The sequence below is a fragment of the Artemia sp. Qi Xiang Cuo genome, chromosome 19 (assembly GCF_049724085.1).
Source record: "Artemia sp. Qi Xiang Cuo chromosome 19, ASM4972408v1, whole genome shotgun sequence".
Classification (NCBI taxonomy): Eukaryota; Metazoa; Arthropoda; class Branchiopoda; order Anostraca; family Artemiidae; genus Artemia; species Artemia sp. Qi Xiang Cuo.
This window is the reverse complement of record NC_142812.1, coordinates 35784627-35810963: the sequence shown is the minus strand read 5'-3', so window position 1 is coordinate 35810963 and position 26337 is coordinate 35784627. Positions and strand designations below refer to the sequence as shown.

Below are 26337 nucleotides of genomic sequence, written 5' to 3'. Positions count from 1 at the left end.
TCGGCCGCCTGTTAACATCAAATATAATGAAAACGGAAAACAAATCATTTAATATTTCCACACAGAATGAATTAGTATGACCCTAGGTTCCCACATATGAAATTATTTGCATGTAAATACAATTATTCAATCATGTGTGAATATTGCAGCTGTGTGACTTTTCTTTAAAATCTATCAGATTTTTTAAATATCGTACAATTTCATGCAGTTACGGATCCAAGTGGGGGAACAGTCCCCCCCCCCTAATGCAGTGGTGGATTTGGGGTTAGGACCGCTTTCTCGGGTTTTGGATACAACGAAAGTTTTGTTTTAGTTGGCTTTTAAAAGTTGAATTATTAAAAAGTTTTCAATTGTTAAGTCTATTTCTTATTGCAAACAAATTTAAAACAGTTTCAGTTACTTTGTGCAATCTCTGTTAGATTTTACTGATGACAAATACCGCTCAAAATTATTCAACTAAATTTAGATTATCAAGGGAATCTTTCCTGTATTATCTTTGCACGGAGGCAAAGAAACTGATATCATTTTTTTTTTTTTTTTGCCATCAAATTTGGGTTTGCAATTTTTTGCAAATCGGGGTGGTTATTACAACACTGTTGTCTTTCAGGGGATTCATATAATAGAAAGTAAATAAATGAGAAGTGTAAAAATATTATTAACTTACGTTCTGGATTTCAGTGAGCAAATGGTGGCCACTTTAGTGCCTATTTTCATTTGATTAAAGTTCTTCATTATATGACATATCACCTACGCTGTTCATCCTAAAACATTAAAATAAAGGCAAAGCTCTTTTGAAATATCTGAACTTTAATCAAGACTTGTACTAGTATACACTTAAAACTAAGTATATGAGTAGAAATACTCCTTCCGAGGTCGGTATAATAATTTAGGAAAAACAGATTTTCGAAAAATTGTTTAGAAAAGAAGGCAAATAATAATGTGTTTTTTTTTATCTAGCCAGTATAGATGGGTCTCTGGATTCAAAGATTGAATCGGTGGAATAGCATCGATTTTTTTCCAACATTTACTAATGAAATGTCGAAAAAAGTGGGAATTTATACCACATGAGTTAACTACGGAAACGGAATGCAACTGCAGTATTATTTCAAAATTTCTCACCGTCCCAATACCAATCAGTCACAAAATATAATTTTGTTCTAGTGTAGGGGTTGCATATATTTGTCCATAATATTGTATAAACTGCTATATATACTGCTGAGGATTTTAATAATTGTTTTGAAAGATGCCATTCAATCATAATTCCACGCTTAGTTGTTTGTAAATCAAATTTTTTACAGGACAATTCTTTTACTTAAGGGGAAACTGTATAGAAAACCTCATAGCTATCGCCTTCCATGATCAATATTTTTGCATGTCTAGCAACATCTGACGCATAAGGGCATTAATTTTCGTTTTTATCTATTGCCCCGATCTAGCACTATAATGTGTGTTTGCTTTGACATTAAGACTATTTTGAACAAGATGGGTATTTCAAAATTTTGAGCGAATGTTTTTGGAGAGAGGAAAGCTAAAGACAGCATTGGAGGAGTTTGGCAGCCTTCCAGAGACTTTAAAATAGCCTCTTGCAGAAATTTCGGAAAGTTTCAAGTTAATATCCTCATCCGTCCTTAAGATAGTGCAGATCTGCCTTTTTGATAAACAAGATACACATAATGCCTTTTGATTTATTTTAATATACCTTTAAACACTCTTGAAAGTTTGACTTTAGTACCTTTGGCCTTTTCGTATGCATCCAGAATAAAAATTTTCCCTTTTCTTAGTGATTAATTTTAAAAAGCTTTTTCCACAAAACAAGTTTTCCAAAGAAAAGTAAAGAGCTCCATTAAGCCAAAAATGAGCGACAATGAAGTCAAATAATTTTCAAAGCGTAGAAATACGACAAATTACTATCAATAAATAAATGAAACTCAAAACGAAAATAAATTACAATAAATATCCGAATCAAACTCATAACGGGCAAAAATTTACATTAACACGGCTGATAAACCCCATGCCTTCTTAAGACCAGAACACAATTTGTGCTTTACTGAAAAAATTGAATGACCGTGGATTGTCAGTTTAATTGACATATACTGATATTTATTCCTTAAAAATTTTATAATCTCTTATTTATGACAGTAAAAAATTTAAAACATTTAAAACGTGTTTTAAATGTACCGAATTGTATACCCCCATACCCTAATTTACACAAAAACTTGTGTGTAATTTTTTCCAAATTACACACAAGCTATACCCCCTTACTTCCTTCCGGAAATATATACCCCCCCCCCACACCCTGACTGACATATAAAAAAACTTCGTGTAATTTTTCTCAGATTTCGGTTTTTAACAAGGATACAAAGGGGAGGTAATTTTCAAACTCTAGGTGTAAATTTTCCCATCCGATTGGCATCTCTGGCAATTTTTAATTAACGTAAGCTTCCTGCCGCAATGCTATCAAGAAGTATTCAGATTTTCTGGATATTCTTAACCAAACAATGCTCAACGGGTAATTTAAATAATTCAGACATTTGTTTTGAACACTTTAAATTAAGATACTGTTGCTATTTCAAATTTAAGGAATATTTCCAAGGAGATTCTCTATGAAGAACACTTTCCGCAAGGGTGGGGAAACTTTTTAGGTGAAATTTGTCCGCGGAGTTTTTTCCATTGGAGAAGACCCTTTTTGTTATTAATTAATAAAAACTTTTCCCACAAAATAAGTTTTTCAAAGAAAAGTAAAGAACTCCATTTAACCAAAAATGAGCAAAAATAAAATCAAATAATCTACCAAGCGTAAAACTACCACAAATCAGCATCGATAAATAAATAAAACTCAAAACGGGCAAAAAATAATATGAGTAGGGCTCAAAACACCTATGCCTTCCCAAGGACAGAACATAATTTGAGCTTTACTGAAAAAAATATAAATGTTTTTATTTTTATAACTTTAATAAATAAAATAATATTAACATTTTGATTACTAAATAACAGTATATGTATATTAAACTGAAAATGCACATTCATTTGTATTTTTTTCAGTAAAGTACAAATTATGTTCTGCCCTTGGGAAGGCATAGGGGGTTTTGAGCCCTACTCATGTTAATTTCTGCTCGTTTTGAGTTTGACTCGATTATTCATTGTAATTACTGTTCGTTTTGGATTTCATTTATCTATCGATGCTGATTTGTGGTAGTTTCACGATTAGTAGATTATTTGATTCTATTTTTGCTCTTTTTCGGTTTTATAGAGTTTTTTACTGTTCTTTGAAAAACTTATTTTGTGGAAAGTTTTTTTAATTAATTTCTGTTCGTTTTATATTGACACAGTTCTTTTCAGGGAAAAAGAAAATAATAGTTTAAATCTTTTCATTTTTTTAAGACTTTATAATTTGGCCTGCTATTTGTATGCTGGAGAAAACTTTTAACAACATACACCCTTTTAAAAATCTGGACAGGAATAGTAGTGTTTAATTCAGTTTCAACCTCCTCTAGTTGACCTGAAATAGAAAACTTGATACCATTCGCAAAAAAAACTGTTTACTTTCTTTGATAGCTTGGATACACTTACGCTATTTTGATTTGGTTAAATTTTAAACAGTAGAATTAGCCCCAAAAGTTTGAACATAATACCCTCAGTCGTTCTTGGGATACTCCTGAGAACCCTTATTGGGAATTAGCATTAATACAGCGCATTTGATTTAATCTTAAGGCAACGTTTAGCTTTTAAACATAATGGGCAAAGGGGAAGGTGGGCGTGGGAGGGGGATTAGTTGGCCTCCAATCACTTTCGATTATTAAAAACGGCATTAGCCTTTTCTGTTTTTAATCGAATGAGCCCTTTTCGAAGTTTCTACGACAATTCCTTCGATACGATTTTTTAAAGTTATAAAAGTAAAGACATTTATATTTTTTTTCAGTAAAGTCTATATTTTGATCTCGCATTGGAAAGCCATAGGGGTTTTGCGCACAACTCATGACAATATCTGCTTGTTTCAAGTTAGAATTGGTTATTTATTACAGTTTCCGCTTATTTAGAGTTTCATTTATTTGTCGATACTGATTTGCGGTAGTTTCACGCTTGGTAGATTATTTGATTTTATTTTGGCTCATTTTTGGTCTTATGGAGCTCTTTACTTTTCTTTGAAAATAATTATTTTGTGGAAAATTTTTTTTAATTAGTTTCTGTTCGTTTCATATTGACACAGTCTTTTCAGGGAAAAAGAAAATAATAGTTTAAATCTTTTAATTTTTTTAAGACTTTATAATTTGGCCTGCTATTTGTATGCTGGAAAAATCTTTTAACAACATACACCCTTTTGAAAATCTGGACAGGAATAGTAGTGTTTAATTCAGTTTCAACCTCCTCTAGTTGACCTGAAATAGAAAACTTGATACCATTCGCAAAAAAAAACTGTTTACTTTCTTTGATAGCTTGGATACACTTACGCTATTTTGATTTGGTTAAAATTTAAACAGCAGAATTAGCCCCTAAAGTTTGAATATAATACCCTCAGTCGTTCTTGGGATACTGCTGAGAACCCCTATTGGGAATTAGCGTTAACACAGTGCATTTTGATTTAATCTTAAGGCAACATTTAGTTTTTAAACATAATGGGCAAATGGGAAGGTGGGCGTGGGAGGGTGATTAGTTGCCCTACAATCACTTTCAACTATTAAAAACCGGCATTAGCCTTTTCTATTTTCAATCGAATGAGCCCTTTTGAAGTTTCTACGACAACTCCTTCGATACGAAGTGCCCTGGTCTAAACAAAAGAAGAAAAAAAATACACTGTACCCACATCGATCTTTGCTATAAAAATGTCAAGCCTTCCAATCACTTTTGACTATTTCGAAGGGCACTAGCCCTTTCAATTTCCAATCGAATGAGCCGTTTTTGAGTTCCTACGAAAATGCATTCTATGAACACCTTATATGCCCCCAGGGCATAAATTACAGCCCTTGCCCTGAGGGCTGTGAGGGGGTCATCCTCAAAGACCTAATTTCCAGAACTGTCAACTACATTGAAAAAATGGCTAACTCAAAATTTCGATTGGATGTATTTGGGGAAATGGTGGGCGTGAAAGGGGCGTTAGTTGCTCTCCAATCACTTTCAACTATTAAAAAGGCACTAGCCCTTTCAGTTTCCAATCGAATGATCCCTTTTGAAGTTTCTACGACAAAATTTCCTATATAAACCTTATGTGCCCCTAGGGCATAACTTACAACTCTTGCCCTGAGGGTTTGGGGGGTTGTCATCCTCAAAAACCTAATTTGCAGAACTTTCAACTACGTTGAGCAAAATTGCTATCTCAAAATTTTGATTAGATGTGTTTGGAAAAAGGGTGGGCGTGAGAGGGAGGTTGGTTGCCCTCCAATCACTTCCAACTATTAAAATGGGCACTGGCCCTTTCAATTTCCAATCGAACGAGTCCTTTTTGGAGTTTCTACGACAACACTTTCTATAAACACCTTATATACCCCCAGGGCACAACTTTCAACCCTTGCCCTAAGGGCTGTGAGGGGGTTGTCATCCTCAAAGACCTAATTTACAGAACTTTTAACTACGTTGAACAAAATAGCTATCTCAAAATTTTATTAGATGTGTTTGGGGAAGAGGTGGGCGTGAGAGGGGGTTAGTTGCTCTCCAATCACTTTCAACTATTAAAAAAGGACTAGCCATTTCAATTTCCAATCGAATGAGCCCTTTTTGAAGTGTCTAAGACAACGGTTTCTGTAAGAACCTGATATGCCCCCAGGACATAACTTACAACCCTTGCTCTGAGAGCTAGGGGGGGTGTCATCCTCAAAGACCTAATTTCCAGAACTTTCAACTACGTTTAACAAAATGACTATCTCGAAATTTTGATTGTATGTGTTTGGGGAATAGGTGGGCGTGAGAGGAGGGTTAGTTGCCCTCCAATCACTTTCTACTATTAAAAAGAGTTTTAGCCCAATCGAATGAGCTCTTTTCGAAGTTTCTACGACAAAGCTTTCTATAAAAACCTTATATGCCCCCAGGGCATAACTTACGACCCTTGCCCTGAGGGCTGTGGGGGAGTGTCCTGCTCAAAAACATAATTTCTATCTGGAAATCAACTACGCTGAACAAAATGGCTATCTCTAAGTTTTGATCGGATGTTTTTGGGGAAATGGTGGGCGTGGAAGGGGTGTAATTTTCCTTCCAATCTCTTTCGACTATTAAAAAGAGCACAAGCCACTCCAATTTCCAATCGAATGATTCCTTTTCGAAGTTCCTACGACAACTCCTTCGATACGAAGTGCCCTGGTCTAGACCAAGAAACCAAAAAACCCAAAAAATATAAATAATACATTGTCCCAACACCGTTCTTTACTTAGGCAGCGCTGTTGCGCTGCCTATGGTTTTCATTTAAAAAAAAAGAAAAAATAAATCAAACTGCACTTTTTGGGTGCCATTTGGCACTTTATGATTGTCATAATAAGTCAAATTTATATAGATCAATTAAATATGAAGAGTAGTTTAAAAATGAGGCCACAATTAACTCTCTATCATGGCCATGTACCCTGCCCAGCCTTTCCATTCCAAAAAAATATCACCCAAATTGCGCAACTTGGAGTACCATGTGGTGCTTTATGACATCCTTGTCGAGTCTAATAAACAAAAAAGAACGATAAGATATAAGAATTAGCTTTTATGAGTCCTTAAACAGCTCTCTGTGATATTCTAGTGCCTCAGTAATAACAAAGAAAAAGAAGAAGACATATCACTGCTGCCCATGCAAAAAAAAACGATTTTTTCTTGCTGTTCAATGATGGGGGTTTTGATCTTGTTTTATAAGGTTTCAACAATGGCAATTTAAAGGGTGTACTTTTTGGTTTCCTAAGAGGTAATTTTCAAATTACATAAAACTGAATGACGCGATGCAAGGGAATGTTGGCTTAGTGCGTAGTTCAACTGCGACATTTATTCTTCTGTGATGGGCGCAAGAGTTGAGGAAAGTGGAAGGGGTATTTGCACTATAATAGTAACGGTAAAGCTGGTACGAAAGCCGAGCTTATTAAACTCACCATCACTCACCCGAAAGCTTGTTTATAGTAGACTATTGTTGTTTACAGCAACTCTCTGCAGCAAAAGCTGAGTACACTACTTAATTTATGTCTGTTTGATGCACGTGCTTTGTTTATTTATGTATTGTATAATGTTTTTGAAATTAACTGAGTTACGTCTTTGCTAAATAGTAACTTTTCTTCGTTATGGCTTGAAGAAAAATGTTCTATTTAAGACTTAGGGAACTAACGTGCAATCTTTGCTTTTTAACCGCTTGGTACACCCCCCCCCCTTCAGGTGGATGAGCGCATGCACAAGTTGTCCCAAGATCGAACAGCTGGGCTTCTATATATTCTGTGAATTATTAATTCAGAATAACGCGTCCGTAGGCTCAGTGATGTAAGATGGCCAAATTTTCGGTCCCTTAACCAGTTATGTAAAAATATGTTTGTCCAGCTCTCGATTTTGACGCGTTTTAAAACTTTATTAAGAATATAATTTATATCAATATTATGAAAGATGGCTAATGTTTCTGGGGTAGGTTCATGGATGATGTGGTGTGCATTTGGAAACATGGATTGGACTCCTTAGACCTATTTTGTAAGCCTTTAAATAGTTTTGATAACAATATTAAATTTACAGTTGAGTTTGAGGAAAATAATAAATTACCTTTTCTGGATATTTTATTAATTAAAAGGGATCTCCATTTACTTTTCTCGATTTACAGAAAACCAACGCACAATGATAGGTATTTGAATTTTCATTCTTGCCACCCTATGTTGGTGAAACAGGGGGATTGTAATTTCACTAGTGGATAGAGCCTTTAGAATTTGTTCCCAGGAATTTCTGGATTCGGAATTGTTATACTTGAGGGATATTTTGTTTTGTAATAATTACCCAATTGAGTTCATTGACAAAATAATTGAAAATAGGCGTATTAAACATAATAGTAGGGTTATTGGAGTTTCTCAGTCTTCAGATTTAAATGTATCGAAAAGTTTCATTTCATTGCCATATGTACCTGGTTTGGGTGAGAAACTTTCACGGGTTTTGCGTAAATTTGGTATTGATAAATGTTTCCAATCGTTGAGGCCATTGGGTAGTTTCTTTAATTCTGGTAAGGATTTGACCCGGGGAAATTTAATAAGTGGGGTGTATAAAATCCCGTGTTCTTGCGGGAAGTTCTGTATTGGTAATACTCAGCAACAATTTCTTGAAAGGTTTATTGAACACCGAAATTCCATAGAAAAAACCCTACAGTTAAGCAAGGCTCCGAAAACTTTTGTTTTAGCTTCAGCTCAACATATTTGGTTTCAACCTTATCATTTTGTAAAATTTGTTGAGGCCTTAGCTATTTCAAATGATAAGGGGTACACACAATGGGCTAGAGAAGCCACTGAAATTAAAAAACATATGTTTGCTAACCTCTCGATAAATAGGGATACATGTAGTTTAAATATTGACCCAATTTATGATAATCTTCTAAAGAGTGAATTAACAGTCAATAAGGGAATTAAGATTATAAATAATCACCAGGGGACTATTTTACCTGCTAGACCTAAACGAACTGCTTCAATAATAGCCAATAAAATGATTATTTCGTAACATAACAGTTAAAGTAGTTTCTATTTTTTTATTTTTCCGCAGTTGTTCTGGTGTTCTTTCTGAAGTAACTCCATATTAGCATCTTTTCCCTACGTGGATCACAGTTTGCGCTAATTGCATATTTTTTTTTTTGGTGTTTGTTTTATTGTTTTTTTAGTTTTAAATTGTTTTTTTTTATCTTGTACTTCTTTTGTCTGTCACGCTGAAGACACTTTGCTTGAGATGCTTGCGAACTATCAATGCTGCTATGAATTTGTCTTTTCTTTTCTCTCCACTGGCCATAGTCTCGTTTGTTGTTGTTTTTTTCATTGAGATTTTTCTCTTTGTTGGTTTTTATCAATTTTGTTTCGTTATAGCAGGCTAATATAGCCAAGAAAGGACAAAGCTCCTTACTTTCTTTCTTTAGCTCAGAACCAACTTTAAAAATACAATGGAAAGTGGAAGAACAAGAAAAATTGTTGCAAAGGGATTTGATTCCCATCTACGTCTTCATACAGTAAAACAATAAAAAAAAGTGAAAATCCCCCTAGATTAACGGTATTAAATTTCGAACAGAATCATCAGAGTTTCCAGACATCTTTAAAATACACTTAGGCTTGTGTTTTTCACAAGCCCTTTCCGTACATGCAGTTTTAGAGGAGGGGATTTAGAGGGCACTCGCCTGGGGTGCCCATTCCGCCCTCAACGAGAGGACTTTCCGAACAATTTATCTAACATTTATAATTATTTTTTTCATTTTTCAAATTTATCTATTTTAAAATAAATTAGAGGGTTTAGTTGGCAGTAATTTACTTACTTACTGTAATAATTATATAACAATACTTAATACTTACTTTAAGTATAAGCAAATTGAAGAGGCAAGAACCGCCACAGCTTTCACCTGCAGGAAAGCCCATGACCCTTGACTCTCCAGATTTGGACTCCCCCTCTTGCCCCCCTCCCCCTCAATGAAATGCAAACCTCAAAAACTATTCGATAAGAAGATTTGCCTTCCTAAAGGTTGGCAATATCCAATGACATTGCTCAGCCAGAGCGTTATCTAATCCAATTAAAACGCAGGCAGAGTGCTATCCTATCCAATTAAATTCAGCTACATTACACGGATGAGCGAGTTTTGCATAGGTGGATGTCCAAGGGTTTTGATGGGAGTGAGATATCTGATGAAACCTAATTGAAAATTTGTGTTTTGACTAGTTTGCACAAAATGGCAATTAACATTTTTGATCACTGTTGAGGAGAGGGAGCACAAAAAGGGGAAGGAGGGGGTCTGGCTGCCCTCCAACCTCTCTTCAACATTCCCTGAACATACATTGATATTTTCAGCCTAATACTAAAAGCCATTCCTTAGATAGTGCTGATCTATCATTTTCACAACTAGCATGGACAAAGTGTGTTTCGATTTTGTTTGGTATCCCTCTCAACATTTGCCAAGAGTTTCATCTCAATGTTTTAAATTTTTTTGGAGATCCAGGATCAAACCTGTCCTCTTTTCTTAACAGAAAACCTTATATGTTAACAATGAGACAACTTGTGTAACCTACAGCCCATGCATCGGATGCTGGGGGGGGGTCTATTAATGGAGGAATAATCATTTCACTTTTTTACTATTTCGAATAAAATGGCTATCTCAAAATTTTGATCAGATACATTTGGGGGGAAAAGGGCATGACAAATATTTTAAGTCTCTGACAGACTCAAAATATTTCCTTATTATTATTTTTATATTTTCTTAGACCAAGGCCCTTCATATAGAAGGAGTTGTCGTAAAATAATTCAAAAGGGGTTCATTCGATTAGAAATGGCAAGTTTTAGTGCTCTTTTTAATAGTCGAAGTGACTGGAGGGCAACCAGCCCCCCCCCCAAAAGCTCCGTAGTAGAAGCTAATTAACGTAAGTGATAAACCGCGGCATGTGATACCGGTATAAGTATGCATAGTAGCATTTCAAGTGAAATGGAAAAGGAGGTGTTGCATAAAACTATCAAATTTCCATCAGAATTTGGATTTTGAGGTATAATGAGCCAAATTGAAAATTGCTTTTGTGCCTGAAAATCAGTGTTGGGTCATGTACTCTAAAAAGATATTTAACTATAAGTACCAAGTACTCAACCAAAGGTATAATTAGGTATCAGTACTAAGTACTCGAAGTAAATTGTACTTAAGTACGGAAGTACATGATTTGAAGGATTTTTTTGCATGGTAAAGAATATGGTTAGGTCGTCAGGTGAGAAATTGACATTAGTTGATCCATTATTTCGAGTGGAGAAGTGAAAAGGACCTCCATTCTAGTACCACCAGGGCCGTATCCAGGGGGGTTACCAGGTTTGAACCCCCCCCCCCCCCCAACAAATGCTTTTTTGTCTTGCAAATTCATCTCTAAAATACCCCAATCTTACTCTAGGCTGTTAGAAAAAGTTCATGAGAGGGTATTTATTTGGTAAACCTCCTCCCCAAATAATTATTCTTTGGTTAAAACCCTTCCAAACGAGAATCCTGGATACGGCCCTGTGTACCACCCACAACAACTGAGCTTCAACCATATTAGAACTTTTATAGCTAACAAAAACACAAAAAATGGCTTCACATTCGTTAAATTAATATAAACTGCCTAAAAATTTCACCAGTATAGATTTTCATAGCGGCTTCATTGGTTAAACATGGCGGGTGACGTGAGAAATAAGGATAAGATAAGAGGAATAAGGAAAATGAAGCTTGGTTCTATTTTCTCGCATGTATCACCAATCAGAATGCTTAATTGATTGTATCAACGCGTCAAGAAAGATATAGAAGTCAAAATGACAAAATATTAGCTTTACGTGGTTGTTTTATTATATACGGAAACATAGATTATCACAACAATGTGAACAATGCATTAAATTAACTTAAAAAACTTAAGTTCAGCCTTCATTGACAGATTCTGACGCTAGATTCCGGAATCTGGATCAATGAAGACCGGTCATTTCTTGAAAGATTGACAGATCCATCAACAGATGACTGGTCTTTATTGGTCCGGATTCCAGAATCTGGCACCAGAATATGTCAATGAAGACTGAACATAAGCCATGAAAACTTCGTCTAAACAGTTGCCATAGCACTATGACCAATAGCACAGTTTAATATCCCACTACTTCGAAAAAAGATGTCTGAAAAAAGGTTCTTATTTTAATGAGGTGTCATGACATCTTTGTTAACTTTTAATAGCAAAAGTATCTCAAACTTAACATCTTGTAAGCGGTTTCTTTTTGCAATCAATACATCTTCTGTAACGAAAAATAGGCGTTCAGCAGGTGCCGATGATGGAAGAGGGGTATTAAATTTCTAAAACAGTTTTTCAACTTTCGGATAGTCTTCCAGAGAATCGAGGTTCCTTCTCTGGTGTTGAAGAAATTTGAAGAATTAAGCGCTGAGACTAGTGTCTATATTTACTTTTTGATCACTGACAGTATCAACATCTTCCATAAACGAAAACAAATCATTAGTCTCATTTTTACCAGACTTCTCAGCACCTTCAGCCAGTTCATCATTGAAGACACTGAAGGCTTTCTCTTCCAATTCCATTGAGAAAACTTATGTAAAGCGTTAATGCAAACCACCTAAAATGGCCTTTACTAATGGCAAAGCATGCTTGAGGATACGAATATTCTGAAGTCCTTTTAATTTAAAGTCCAAACCATAAAGTACTGGCAAAACAGCACCAACATAGCAATTTTTTTTTGCATTGTAAAAAATCTAAGGCTTGGCACAATGGATCCAAAAACTTGTCGGCAGTGCTTTTGTGCTATGATTTGTTGCATTCCATTTGCTTTTTCATTTGGACATGGCGGATTAATAAAGTCTTTGAAATGAAACGTTAACAAATGTTTGCTCACTATCTTTTTGTCCAACCTGGTTCACTGTATAACTGCAGCATCTCAAATGCTATGGGAGATAAAAAATTTTCACTGTCGATATCATCTATGCTGTTGTCGAGAATGTGACCAACAGATTCTATGGCAACAGTATCTTCATAAGAGTCAAACACATCATCAAAATCTTTCAAAAACTAAAAACTGGCAGTTCACTCTCTTTCTCTGTCGCTGACGGAGCAGCCTACTCTCTGAAAGCTTTAACAAAATTGTTGCCATTATCCGTCACTATTTTGACAATTTTTGTCTGGCATAAGCTATAGTCTTCCTTGATTGAGCTTAGATGGGAAGCACAAACAGAAAAATCGTGGGTTCCAAACGTCTGCACAAAATTGCAGCCGACTTCTTTACATAATCAAAGTCAAGCCAATGACCCGTAACACCTATGGCTATGGCTATTGCGATTTGTGCTCCTAATGTCAGCTGTGGTGTAAAAATGGTCAGTTTCACGAAATAGAATCCTTGAAATTTATTTCAAGGATCTTTTCTTTGCTTTTGCTATATACTTCAATTCAACACACGAATATAGTGCTTTTCGTGTCATTACGGTTGCATATTCAGCCAATCCTTGAACCAGTTTTATGAAGGCAGATTTCTCAACAGTGCTTATAGGGCAAGTAGACTCAACAACATAGTTGACTATTAAATCATCAACTTGGCTTTTACTCAGTTTTACCAGTCTCGTTTCAAAAAATGCTATGGGAGATAAAAAATTTTCACTGTCGATATCATCTATGCTGTTGTCGAGGATGTGACCAACAGATTCTATGGCAACAGTATCTTCATAAGAGTCAAACACATCATCAAAATCTTTCAAAAACTAAAAACTGGCAGTTCACTCTCTTTCTCTGTCGCTGACGGAGCAGCCTACTCTCTGAAAGCTTTAACAAAATTGTTGCCATTATCCGTCACTATTTTGACAATTTTTGTCTGGCATAAGCTATAGTCTTCCTTGATTGAGCTTAGATGGGAAGCACAAACAGAAAAATCGTGGGTTCCAAACGTCTGCACAAAATTGCAGCCGACTTCTTTACATAATCAAAGTCAAGCCAATGACCCGTAACACCTATGGCTATGGCTATTGCGATTTGTGCTCCTAATGTCAGCTGTGGTGTAAAAATAGTCAGTTTCACGAAATAGAATCCTTGAAATTTATTTCAAGGATCTTTTCTTTGCTTTTGCTATATACTTCAATTCAACACACGAATATAGTGCTTTTCGTGTCATTACGGTTGCATATTCAGCCAATCCTTGAACCAGTTTTATGAAGGCAGATTTCTCAACAGTGCTTATAGGGCAAGTAGACTCAACAACATAGTTGACTATTAAATCATCAACTTGGCTTTTACTCAGTTTTACCAGTCTCGTTTCAAAAAATTGTCTACTTTGGGTTCTTGCTCTTTCATAATTTGGCAGCTTTTCAGAGCTACTTGTACTTGAAAGAAAGCACGAATCTTGCATTGCCCCCTCTTCCATGCTTTCTTTATTTCCTTCATCATCCATTAGGAGTCTTTTCATTTCCGAAGACTGTTTTTCTTCTTCCTTCCTGTATTTGACAAATGTCTGATACGAGCAAGGGTGGAAACGCCACAAAAAAACAACAATTTTTTAAATGCAAAAACGGAAGATACATTCAGCAGGCCAGTGTCTTCTTCAAGAAATATCAGCATTGATTTACATTCAAATTCGCTGCCTCAAAAACAGCCACTTTGCAATTCTATAGAAAAATCCTGTTCTTCATTTATAATAAGCCCAACATTTTGAAATTTGTTCGAATTTCTAGACGAGTTTAGACAAGTTCAAGACAAAAATATACTTGGTACTTAAGTACCGATAAGTACACGAAAAATCTATTAGAGAATGTACTTAAAGTATTTTTCAAAAAATGTCTTTAAGTTGAATGTCTAAAGTACCGTCTTCACTATGGCTTTTTCAGGTGAATTCGGCCAAGTGAAAACAGCTTTTTGTTCATTGAAAAAAAAACTTTTCTGTAAAACTCACTTTAACTGCGCCTTATTTTCCTTTTAATCCTTAAAAAGTACCAATAACACTAGGGCTGCCTGAAAAGTAAAAAAGCACGGGCAACTTTGCCTGAAAAGCCATAATGAAGACACGGCCCAAGTTTAATGTCTTTGCTTGGAACTGTACTCAAGTACATACATTTAAGTACAGACCCAACACTGAAGAAAATTAACCAGAAACTTAAAAGGAATATAATCTCAATTTACCCACTAAAGCACATAATTATTTTAATAGGAGAATTCAAAAGACTGTATCTAAGAATCGTATGATAATCCTCCGTCCTAAGGTCACCAGACAAGATCCTTATAACTCGTAATTTGCCTCATTTAAGAAATAGGTGAATGCAGCTTGGACTGCCAAAGAACAGAAGCCCCAAAAAGTGTAACTGCTAGAAGAAGGGAAAGAAACAATCCAAAAGTCAAACTAGCAATCAATTCAATCAAACCCAAAACATCTTGCAGCCACGACCAGATCCATCCATCTTTGCTCCAACACCTTCCAATAGAGTTTAAAAAAGTACTCTTATCTCTCTTCAACAATGCCTGGAGCAATTCCTTCTTCCCATCTGCTTGGAAAACATCACTCATCATCCCTATATTAAAACAAAATAAACCCAAAGAGGACCCCAATTCCTTCAGACCCATTATGATTACCCCTGTTCTGGGAAAATTATATGAGAAGATAATTCACTCCCGATTGTATTGGTTTGCTGAGTCCCCCACTCCCCTGCCCTCAGAAATGGGGGAACAAATGAACGTTAGATCTTATTTTAAATTGACAATGCTTATCAAACATCACTTTTGTATTATACAGACCACATCGGAAAGGTAAAGTTAGGTCAAGTCACAATGTCATTCTATCGTCGTTAGCCATTTTCATAGGCTGATGTTGTTTCAAATTTATGACAAATTACCTGAGTTAACAGCTCCTTCGGGGTTACCTTAACTGCTAATCAGTTTAATCCTTTTTTTTCTCCACCTTCATACAATTCAATCACTAATTAGAATCATTCACACTCCTACTATTCAAAACATTAATTAATATCGTTGAAAGTGTCCAATTTGCGAATCTCATTACCCCTTTTTACTCTTTGAAAGAGTTATTCAAATTGTAAAATGCTACAATACGACAGTCTATTTCATAGGCAAAATATTTGAATTCCTTTTATTCAAATCAAATCATCTATCAAGTTATCAAAAAAAATATTTGAATATATTAAATTATAGGCAATACTGGTTTAGAAAAACTAGAATAGTGACATAATTTCACTACATCGACCCTCAAATTCATTATGTGAGGGAGCTCTGAATCTCTTTGAAAAGGTGTAGAGCTTCTATAGAATAACGTAGAAATTGCTATACCCCCGAGCAAATAACATGGAAATTACTATATACCCGAGCAAAATGGTACCTCTTACCCTACTAATTACAACGTGTTTAAAGAGGATTGCCCCCTCCCCAACACCTCGCTCTTCGCGCTAAAGTTCTTAGTACTTGCGGGTTTCTAGTGGAACCCGCTCCTTTTATTCTTTACCAACCATGGAGAAGGTGACTGCTAGAGATAGAGGAGCCGAAGAAAAGGCCAATAAAATTCTTGCTTTTATGCGTGATTCATCTGTGAAAGTTAATTAGTATTTTCTTTCATTTGTCTTGCAAAAGATTTATGCACTAAACAGAGAGTTTCAAGCTAATGGAACACGAATTCACAGGCTTTTGGAAAGTTCACGACAGACGTATCTGTTGCTCCTCAAGTGCTTTGTCAAAAAGGAAGAAATAGGGCGCGTACAAGATCCATTTAAAGTTCGGTTGAGCCAATCTCATTTTCTTGCACTAAATTTCATAAAGTTGAGACCAAATGCACTGTGCCTCATGAGAAGCCTGAAAAACACTGGCCTATTGAGTGTTTAGCAGGTTCACTGCATCCAGATGAACTGTCTGAATTTTTTTCTGAATTGTGCTCACAAATAAGCAAACGAATTGACTACAATGAACTAACGTTGGAAAATCTCGAATGCTTTAAGTCCAAATATTGCCTTATCTTGAGATGTGGATACTCTTGTGCCTCTTCTTCAACTGTTTCCGAATTTGCTGGATGACACTGAGGCACAACGTGACAAAATGCAAATGAAAATGCAATTAACACGCAATTTTGTGTGCTGTTTTGAAGGATGATAAATCTGTTTTGTTTCTGCTTCCATTTTTTTTTCGCTGTGCTAGGGTACGGTACTTGACTTGACTACAGTGAAGTCAGCTGTAGTTCACAACTAGTTACTTGGACCTCTTATGGTCCTTTCAAAAAGTTTGGATAGAATGGAAACAAAACTTTAAATAAACATTGGATTCAGTCAATTATAGTTCAGTTAAAGATCTAAGCAATCAAAATAAATATCTGCAAATTTCAAGCAGAGCATTACCTTTTAAGCTAAAGAAAAGAATGATAATCATCATCTACTTATTATTTAGAGGTTAATTTCCTAACTTTATTTGAAACACATTTGAAAAATTTAAAGATAATATGTTTATTGATCGAAGGATAACTGATAATTATTTGTAATTGGCGTAAGAATGGTCAGAACACTGAAAGGGGCTGCGTGCGCGGCTGCAGTCGCGCGCGCGCAAATTTTTTGACTTGCACACGCTTTCAACAACTTGCACCCATTTTTGCCCTTGATTTGCACTCTTTTTTGACGTCGGCAGTTGGCAACCCAGCATAGTTTCCTAGAAATCTAATCTATTCAACCACGGATATTCATTATCCGAAGAAGCGAATATTTTATTAATGAAACTAACAATTTTTGAAAGGTTGAGCTGTTAGTTCAACCCTAAAATTAGTTGTTTTGCCTTGGAAAATGGTATTCATTTTTGAAAAGCTGGCTAGCCCAGATTGAACATAGTTCAGAAATCAGGTAATAGCTTTAGACTCACCCAACTAGCCAGTAATGTTTCACAATGTTGTCAATGGAGAACAATCAAACAGTTTGTGGTAACAGAAACTCTAAAAAACTGAATTTTGGTACCATTAGATACGTCAAAAGAATCAAATCTTATTTTGATTTCACATATATAACTTTTATCAAATTTAGTCTAACCGATCAAAAGTTGCGAGCCTGGAAAAATTTGCCTTATTTTCGAAAAAAGGGGATAACACCCCCTAAAAGTTATAGAATCTTAATGAAGATCAAATCATCAGATTCAGCGTAACAGAAAACACTACTGTAGATGTTTCAAGCTCCTATCTGCAAAAATGTGGACTTTTGTATTTTTTGCCAGAAGAAAGATCACGGATGCGTGTTAATTTGTTGTTTTTTTTTCTCCCCCGGGGACGATCGCATCAATCCAGTTGACCTAGAGTATCGTCAGAGGGCTCATTCGAACGGAAATTAAAAATTTTTAGTGCCATTTTTAAGTGACCAAAAAAATTGGAGTGCAACTTGGGCCTCTCCCTCGCTCATTTTTTCCCCGAAGTCACCCACTCAAAATTTTGAGATAGTCATTTTTTTCAACATAGTTGCAAATATAATAAATATGTCTTTAAGGATGACCTTAAATCCCCACAGTTCCTGGGGGAAGGGCTGCAAGTTATGAACTTTGCCCAGTGTTTACATATAGTATGGGTTATTGGGAAGTATACAGACGTTTTCAGGAGGTATTTTTTCTGGTAGGGGGGTTAGTGGAGAGGGTTACGTGGGAGGATCTTCCCATGGAGGATATTTCCTTGGGAGAAGGGACATTTATAAGAAGGGGGTGCAAGATTTCCCAGCATTACTTAAAAAACGATCAAAAATTAAATGCAAAAACAAGTTTTTTTTAACTGAAAGTAAGGAGCAACATTAAAACTTAAAACGAAGAGAAACTATTGCGTATATGAGGAGGTTTGCGCCCTAGTCAATACCTCGGTCTTTACGCTAAAGTTTTTTTTAGTACTTTTAAAAGTGCTATCTATTCTTATTAAATGGCCTTTGTGATTCAGGGATTTGTGAATCGAACAAAATTCGAAATTTAGCGTAAAGAGCTAGATATTGACTAGGAGGAGACCCCCCTCATATACGCAACAAAATATAAGTAATAAAAACGAATAAGAAAACAAGCGATACGGCTCATAGTAATCGAAACTTTAAAAAACGAAATTTTGATGTCAATAAACATATCAAAAGAAGGGGCTTAGAGTGCTCATTCGAAATATATAAATCTCACTAACCTTAGTATTACTCATCAAAGGCTACGAGCCTGCGAAAATTTACATGATTTTGAAAAAGAGGGAAAACACCCTCCAAAAGTGAATTAATCTTAATGAAAATCACACCATCAGATTCAGCGTATCAGAAAACCCTATGACACAGGTTTCAAGCTCACATCTGCAAAAACGTGCAAGTTTTTATTTTTTGCCTGAAGATAGATCATGGATGCGTGTTCACTTTTTTTTTCAGGGGTAATCGTACCGACCCATTGGTCCTAGAACATCAAGAGAGGGCTCACTCAAACGGAAATTAAAAGTTATAGTGGCTTTTTTAAGTGACCAAAAATGCTGGAGGGCAACTATGTCCCCTTTCACTCCCCTTTTTTCCAATTTCGCCTGATCAAAATTTGATCGAACAATCTGATCGAACAACACAATAACTATGTCTTTGAGAATGCCTTAATACCCCACTGTCCCCGGGGGAAGGTCTGCAAGCTATGAACTTTGCCCAATGTTTACATATGCTATTGGGAAGCATACGAAAGTTTTCAGGGGGGGGATTTTTCTGGTAGTTGGCGGGGGGTTAAGGGTTACATGGGAGGATCTATCCATGGAGGAAGTTTTCATGTGTGAAGGGACATTGCTATGATGGGGGCGTCGGATTTCCCAACATTGTTTAGGAAAAACAATCAGAAATTAAATTAAAAAAAACAGTTTTTTCAATTGAAAGTAAGGAGCAACATCAAAACTTAAAACGAACAGAAACGATTACGTATATGATTGGACTTGCCCCCTAGTCATAACCTCGCTCTTTATGCTAATTTTTTTTTGTACTTTCATCAGAGCTATTGATTCTAATTAAGGGCCTTTGTGATTAAGCGGTCATTCTTAAAGAATTGGAACAAAATTTGAACTTTAGTGTAAAGAGCCAGGTATTGACTAGGGAGTGAACCCCCTAATATATGTAATAAAAATATACGAATATAAAAGTTTGTTACGTAAGTTAATTCAAAAGCTCCGTCAGATCAAAATTTTGAGAAAGCCATATAGCCAATAAAAGAAAATTAAGATGCAAATTTCGTTTTAATTATTCATATACGGTGAGCCAAAATCAAAGCTACATTAATGTAAAACAATCAGAAATTAAATGAAAAAACGAGGTTTTTTTAACTGAAAGTAAGGAGCGATATTAAAACTGAAAACGAACAGAAATTATTCCGTATGTAAAAGGGGTCGTCCCCTCCTCAACGTCTCGCTCTTTACGATTAAGTTTGACTCTGTCTCACAACTTTATTTTTAAAAACCATAAAAAGCTTTAGCGTAAAGAGGGAAACGTTGAGGAGGGGATGACCCCTTTCGTATACGGAGTAATTTCTGTTCATTTTAAGTTTTAGTGTGGCTCCTTACTTTCAGTTAAAAAAACTTTTTTTTTATATTTAATTTCTATTCAAAGGCCCATTCCATATATTTTTTTCATATGGACACCAGTATAAACCTACCTATACTATGGTGCAGTCTAGGCAGAAGGTGAAAAAAATACACCAGATCCTTCGAAAAATACGCCAGAGCTTTGAAAACCAGGTATTTTATTTTTGTATTACTTGTTATAAGACAAGAATCTACAGCCAAAATACAAACCTACGGGAACAACTTTCTACTAGGGGCGGGTATTTGTAGGATACCTTTCCACGGAGGAGGGGTTTCCGGCGTGTGGAGGAGTTTCCTCCAAAAACCTACGGGAACAACTTTCTACTAGGGGCGGGTATTTGTAGGATACCTCTCCACGGAGGAGGCGTTTCTGGCGTGTTTTTGAGAACGAACAGAACTTGAAGTCTTTCTCAAATGAAAGTGCACTAAGAAAATTTTTCACCTGAAATACTATGTTCATGAGGGGGTTGCCTCCTCCTCAATAGGTCACTCTTTACGCTAAAATTATTTTGGAACTTTTAAAAAAGCTTTTTATTCTAACTAAACGGCCCTTGTGTTTCAGGAGTCTTTCTCAATCAATTGGAACAAAAAGTCAAACTTTTGCGCCAAGAGCGAGCTATTGGGGAGGGCTCAACCTTATTTTCAGTCGATTTTTTTTTTATTTAATTTTTTTTTCTTTTAAACCTTTTTCTTTTATGTCTCAAATTTATGCGTGAAGATGTTAAAGGTAATTGCCCAGGGGGGAGAGGGTATTAAAGGTTTTAATCGAAGGGATGGTTGTTTAACTTCAGAAGAGGCTCACTCTTTCTCCCTGAAAAAGACTGCGTCAATATAAAACGAACAGAAATTAATCAAAAAACTCTTTGCACAAAATAAGTTTTTCAAAAAAAGTGAAGAACTCCATTAAACCAAAAATGAACAAAAATCAAATTAAATAGTCTACTAAGCATAAAACTACCACAAATCAGTCTTAACAAATAAATAAAACCCAAAACAAACAGAAATTAAAGTAAGTCAAACTCAAAACGAGCAGAAAGTAATCTGTGTAGGGTTTTAAACCCTATGATTTCTAAGAGCCAGAATATAATTTGTACTTTACTGAAAAAAATTCTTTTAAATGTTTTCACTTTTTTAAATTTAAGAAATCAAAAATTAATTGGGATTTTAAGGAATAAATATCAGCGCATGTATATTAAACTTACAAAGCACATTTTATCAGTAAATTCATTTTGAATTTTTTTCAGTAAAGTACGAATTATATTCTGGCTCTTACAAATCATAGGGTTTAGAACCCTAGGCTACTCAGGCTCACTTCTGCTCGTTTTGAGTTTGATTTATTTTAATTTCTGTTTGTTTTGGGTTTCATTTATTACTTAATAGTGTTTTGTGGTAGTTGTATGCTATTAACTAAGAAATATAATTTCAAACTGAAACAAAATATACTCAACTCATCAGAGCAGCATCATTAAGAAGTAAATAGGCTATATTAAATTAAATTTCAATATACAAAATTAACTTGAAAATTACCTTCGTGTATACCCTCTTGTTTCGCGATTCTAAAGTGAACTGAAGTTAATATTGGCGGTCACCCATGACACTGCGTTTCAGAAGCTATGACTATAGATAACGCAAGACCTTATCGTCATTTATATCTATATCTTATCTATGACTTGATTCTATAAAAAAAAATAAATAAATAACAACGAAAAATCTACTCCTATATAATTTACACAATACCGAAAATCCCCGGTTGCTAGTTTTTATTTTTAAAATTCAAATGGAAGTTGCAATGGTTTCACACGATGCTCGGAGCAACTATACCGGTTGTCCATCCCCCTAGAAACATCCCTCTAGGACTAACTTATTTTGGAGTTGAGTTAAGGTAGTAAATTTGTTAATTAAAAAGAATAAAGCTCAGTTCAGACGCATAGTATCTTTAAGCAAATCCTTAAAGGATCTCGACAAAACCGGTTCAGACATGCATCGGCGTAGCAGTATCTTGTGTAGGGGGGGAGGGGGCAGCCACTTCTGTGATGGAGGGGGGAGGGATCTTACTAATACTTCCCGTGGTCCTTTGAATATAGGTCTTTAGAAACTAGTCATTCTATATTTCACTAAAACTCGGCCTTTAACATTTTCCATGTTCTACTTTTTCTGCAACAGTATAACATAAGTGACCCACCATCTTACTTCCAATTTTCAGAAAACATTAACACCACAAAAGTGATTTGACACAAATCACATTATGGTTAGATAACAGCTTCTTCTAAGAATTCAACTCAAAAGTTTACAGTTGGGCAAAATTAAATATAAAAATTGGTATAGGGGAGACCAGCCCACGTCTAGCCAAAGCAAACAGTTCCAATACAAAAACCTATGGGAGTTCTGGTGGATTATAAACGCTCTGACAGATTGCAGTGTATTTTTTTAAAAAGTCTGACGTTAATTAATACTTTTACCAAAAATTTCAGATTGGATCAGATTTTATGGTGATTAACTCTGGAATTTTTTTTAATTTTGTCTGAAAGCCTACGCCTAATTACGAATACTAGAAAACTTGCGTTGTAAACTCACATTGTATTCTCCTATTATTTGCCTGTTTTTGGCAGCTTCCAAGACGTGCTATCTTCATCAATTTGCTGTTAGTATTTTTCATCCTGTGGGACCGTGAACTCCCATGTTCAGCCACAATACCCAGGGTAAATTCGGCATGCCGTACCAAGGTGTCCAAAAGTGGGCTATGCTTGTAAAAGCTGTGTAAACAGCATATTTAAAGGTTGAAGGCAAGCTTAAAACCCAAAACTGTGTTAATTCTGGCGTTATTTAATCCTGTCAGAACAGTAGGTGAACTGAAGTTCTTTTTTTTCTGTTAAATTTCATTCAAGATAAAATGATTAAAAGTAAAATAGAAGAGAAAAGAAAGAAAGGTGGCTGTGATCCAGAAGAAAATAAAATAGCAGTTTTTCTATCCTCTTCTACAAGAAATCAGTTGGATTCTCTGAAAGTACCATGGGTGTCCCTAGAGGAACGCTGCAAGACTACATAAAAAAAGTTGAGAAGCTGAATATCCCTCTAAAAATTCTGGACTTGAATTTCCTTACACCCTGTTACAATTCATGATCAATATTTACAGTGGAACAAGCAAAAAGACTAAACACTTAGTTGAAAACGATAGCTTATATGCTTTCGACTGTATTCCCCTAGAAGCGTGTAAATTTACATACACTTATGCCATTATTAAGAGCATAAAAGTAGCGAATAACGGAACTGCAAAGGTAGCGGAAACGGTGGAGAAATTACAGGTAAAGATTGGTACCGTGGTTTTATGGATTGACTTAAAACTCTATCAGTAAGAACGCCAATAAGTACAAGCCTATGACGGACAACTGATTTCAACTGTTGCAGTGTAGGAGCTTTCTTTCACAACCTGGATTGAGGCCTATATAAACACATGTTCAGACCACAAGTCATTGGAAGTTTTGACGAATCAGGTCTGAAAAAATCCACAAGCCTGGTAAAATCATTGCACAGCGAGGCCAAAAGTAAGTAGGGAAGGTCACGTCAGCAGAAAGAGGTCAATTGACCACGATTTGCGATGGTATTAATTTGTTGGGAACACAGTCTCTCCTCTACTTATTTCCCCACAAAAACAGTATCCGAAAATTTTACTCAGGGGAGCTTTACCAGGAACCATCATGATCAGCTCAGGAAATACTTCTGGCTGAATGACTGCCTCTCATTCATTGCTTTACTTGCAGCATTTTATCAATCAACTCAAAACCAAAAAAATCAACTGGAAAAAACTAAGAAAAACTCAAAAGTGCTCACTGACACCCCTAGGAAAGAATGCATTACTGCTAGGATAAAAGCTGTATCTGCAAAAAGCCCTAGTCCTGGAACGGAAGAAAGTCAGACAAGTGAAAAGACAAAAAAGCAAAAGCAGTGTCTCTGGCAACAAGAGTTACAGTTAGAGTGACGATTCTGACGTAGATGATCCTGTATACAACAACTCTTCAGACCACAGCATTGACATTGAAGACAAGCCCCTTACCAGCAACTTCTGATTTGACATTGAGAGAGTCAAGGCTGGTGATTACATTCTGATTGAACTGAAGAACAAGAAAGGGATTTCTGTTTACAATGTTATCATTATCAAAAGTAGCAACTGAAGAGTTTAAGGTCTTCTTTTGGAAGACGACTGGAGCAAGAGACTTTGCGCTAACTGACAAGATGAATAGTGTCTTAAAGAAAGAAATTAAATTAAACTGACACCACAGAAAGGTAAAACACCAAAATTGGTGGAGCAGCTTACTTTTGGTGTTGATCACTCAATGTATAATTTGAAATTAATACTCTTTATTTTTTTTAAACCTTAATGAAATTCATTTTATAGTTTTTTATGCTGACCATATTCTTTCTTAATTTTTTAGCCGAAAAACACGCTTTAATGTTCCCTGCTCACTTTTCTTTTTCTTTTGTCCGGTGGTCAAACCTAAGGCAGAGACGACTGAACCAGTGCCGGGATGGCCCAGGTTTGGCCCTCTTGACCACTTAGATAGAGAGGCATCCAGGTGGAAAAATGGCGGAGTATTTCTAATTGTCTTTTTCAAGGATGATATTTAATGAGTGACTTTTGCTTTGACATGCTCAGCAAGTACTTATTGCTTGAATCAATTCATGGAGAATTAAACAAGTCAAAATCAGCCGATCGTGTGCCAGTCTCCTATCTATATATCGGACCGAAAATCAATATTGAAGATCGAAACGTAAATTTTGACATCGCAAACGATATTTGGAAAATTCTGTTTATTACCAGCTTTTTTAACCATCTACCAGGTAACATCCAAAAAAAATTCCAACATACGAAAAGTTCTCTCTAATATCTATCGTAAATTGGAAGTTCTAGGGGGGGGGGGCAGCTCCCCCCCTTCCCTACGCCCAAGCAGACACGCACAGTTTTTGTAATTTACAGTTATGCCAAATGAAGTAATTATAAGCACAGGGCCAATGTCAAAAGCACGTCCAACTGCAAAAAGCTTGAAAAACTCGAAATTAGACTCTGACCCTTTGTCCTTGCCACGTAAGGGCTTTGAGCTGCTTATAATTAGACCCCGGCACCAAGCCAGTGCATCGACCAAACGCTGCCAATGAGAAGCTGCCGAACGTTGACTGCCACCAGAATATTATAAATACCGCTGATGCGCCACGCTTACGCCGCTGCAGGTAGAGGCATTTGACTGACTTTGAATTATTTTGCGGCAATTCTTTATTCCGTCAACTGCAAAGTCGGAGCGTTTCTTTTCTCGTGTGGTTAAGTATTTCAATTTTCCTAATTAGCAATCAAGCAGGGCTTGCACTATCCCCCAATTTTGGGGGATCACCCAGAAAGCCTATGTGTCACCCCGAAAAAAATTTGGTTCCCCAAATTCCCGAATATCCCCCGATCACGGTGCTACCCCTTGTGACATATCCCTAGTGACTATCCCTGCCAAATATTACTTTGTATGCTATAATTCTTCACCACTCTCTTGTGCGTTAACTTTCGTCTTTTGTGTTAGTTTGCATATAAAACAGACATATACAATTGCAATATACACGGTTCTTCATATATTGACAAAAGTATCGTCTTTATAATATTAAATAAAAAAACACTTTTTAAGTAAAAGTTAGGAGCAACATTGAAATTAACTGAGGAGGGGGCATCTCTTCATTCAGGTTTTTCAGGTTTTCGTCAAAATCACCATAAATTTCTTTTCCCAATCAACTTTTACTTTTAAAACAAGCCGAAATAATAGTTACTATTCCTGAGTCAGTGTTAGATGGCAATTTTTTTTTCACTTGGCAGTTTTTTTCAAAACGTGTTTCTTAACTTTTGATTACTATGGGCTGCAGTTTGCTCTTTACTAGGTTGCAGCAGCCAGAACTCTTAAAATTTAAACTATATTGTTGGTCGCCTGTTATGTAACATTTGGTCACACTGATATTTATTTCATATTTTGGCGACACAGAGGCGGATTTATTTATTGCTATTGCATTTTCTGTGGGAAAGATTTTTTACAAAGTTTGTCCAATTAAGATACAATTATTTTGCTACTTTTTAAATTGGACATTTAAGCCTTACTCGATCTGTAGGTTACTTGAATTCTTAGGTTCACATTTTGGGTGATTTTATTT

At 35.8% G+C, this 26337-nt stretch overlaps 1 long non-coding RNA gene across 1 annotated transcript; it reads right to left on the bottom strand.

Moving 5' to 3' along the window:
• Positions 1-664: 664 nt before the first annotated feature.
• Positions 665-21725, bottom strand: LOC148940786 (uncharacterized). Its single transcript, XR_016143412.1, has 3 exons — positions 21691-21725; positions 18757-18913; positions 665-761 (listed from the first exon to the last, which is right to left on the bottom strand). It is a non-coding gene; the product is annotated as an uncharacterized LOC148940786 (long non-coding RNA).
• Between the last annotated feature and the right edge of the window lie 4612 nt (positions 21726-26337).